We start from the raw sequence: 1,780 nt of genomic DNA on the forward strand, positions 1-1,780 counted from the left end.
ACTATGCAACTGAAGATGACCTTGAGTTCATGATCCTCCTGCCTTCACCTCCCAAGTTCTGGGATTCCAGGCATGGGACATCATACCCAGATCTAATTCTAGTTTTCATCAGGCACTAAAACGAAAGAAATGTTTAAAATAATAGAGCTATCTTGGGAGTGGTGGTACATGTCTGCAATCTCAGCACTCAAGGCTAAAACAGAAGGATCATGAATCCAAGGCCAGCTTAAGCTACATCATGGACTTTTCTACAGGTGTCAGCAGGTCTAGATGGCAACAGCACTCGACTTAGAAAGATGAGTGCTCTATCGTTTCTCGGCCTTTTGGCTAAGATCAAGTGTAGAAAGATGAGTGCTCCCATCCCAAAGGATGAAATCTGCATGCTTTTGGAAACCTTGGATAAATTGATTTCTTTCTTTTTGCTAATCCAAGTGGAGGTTTTAGGTTTGGTTTTTGTTTGTTTGTTTTCTTTTTTCCAACTCTGAGAGGACAATAAAAATTAGGTGAAAAGTTTGCTGCGAAGGGTTGGAGAGATGATTCAATAGTTAAGAACATTTCTTGCTCTTCCAGAGGACCAGGGTTCAGTTCCCAGCACCAATGGTAACTCACAACCATCCTTAACTCCAGTTCTAGGGGATCCAACTCCCTTTTCAGGTCTCCATATGGTTCACTTATATACACTCAGGCAAAAATCTCATACACATAAAATAAAAATAAATAATTTTTAAGTTTTCTGTGAGAATAGATGTTAGTACTTTAAAAATGAAGATTAAAGGATGGAGATGTGACTCAGTTACCAGCTCAGCATAACTAGATGTGATAGCACAGGCTTATAATCCCAGCACTCAGGAGGTAGGGACAGGAGTATCAGAAGTTCAAAGCCATACATAGTGAGTTCAAAGTCAACCTAGTCTGTAGACCCCATCTAAAAAAAATTGATGATCACAGCTCATATAAAATGGTTTCTGAGAGCTAGAGAGATGGCGCAGAGGTTAAAAGCATATACTGCTCTTCCAGAAGACCTGAGTTTGGTTTCCAACACCCACATTAGGTGGCTCACAACTGCCTATAACTCCAGCTGCAGGGATCTGACACCCTCTTCTGGCCACTGAGAGCATCTACATTCATAACTCATACCCATACACAAGCACACATAGACATAGAAACAGACACAGACATGCATGCACACACACACAATTTAAAATAATAAAAATAAAGTTTAAAAAACTAACATGGGGTGGCCGGGCGTGGTGGCACATGCCTGTAATCCCAGCACTTGGGAGGCAGAGGCAGGCAGATCTTTGTGAGTTTGAGGCCAGCCTGGTCTACATAGTGAGTTCCAGGACAGCTGGGGCTACAGGGAGATATTGACAACTGATTACCATTGGATGAGAAACAGCTAATCCTCCTAAAACAAAAACCTCTAGGTGGGCTGACTAGATTCACCAGAAGGGCAAGTAGTGGGAAATGGCTGGGGTGCTGACAACACAGCAGACAGTAGCAGGGTTACCAGAGTATAAGGGCTTTAGTTGGGGGAGGGAGGCTATGGGAAGGTGCTACCTGGGAAATGGGTGTATAAATAAAAAATTCTTCCAAGCGTTAAAATTTGCTCCTTAATAACTAGTAGATGCGAAAAACATTACCATTGAAATCTACCTGATGACTTTATATCCATGCTTAAATGCTAAGGAGCTCAGAAAGCAACCGACTGTGACTAGTAATAATCAGATATATAGATATTAAAAATGAATTTTTCTATAAAAAAAAATTAACATGGGGA

General features: G+C 41.2%; 1 non-coding gene across 1 annotated transcript; it reads left to right on the top strand.

The window, feature by feature from the left end:
- The first annotated feature begins 307 nt into the window (after positions 1–307).
- Positions 308–504, top strand: LOC115071845. Its single transcript, XR_003850908.1, has one exon. It is a non-coding gene; the product is annotated as a U2 spliceosomal RNA (small nuclear RNA).
- The last annotated feature ends 1,276 nt before the right edge of the window (positions 505–1,780 follow it).

This window comes from Nannospalax galili, unplaced genomic scaffold (genome assembly GCF_000622305.1).
Source record: "Nannospalax galili isolate Female #2095 unplaced genomic scaffold, S.galili_v1.0 scaffold1320, whole genome shotgun sequence".
In the NCBI taxonomy this organism is placed as follows: Eukaryota; Metazoa; Chordata; class Mammalia; order Rodentia; family Spalacidae; genus Nannospalax; species Nannospalax galili.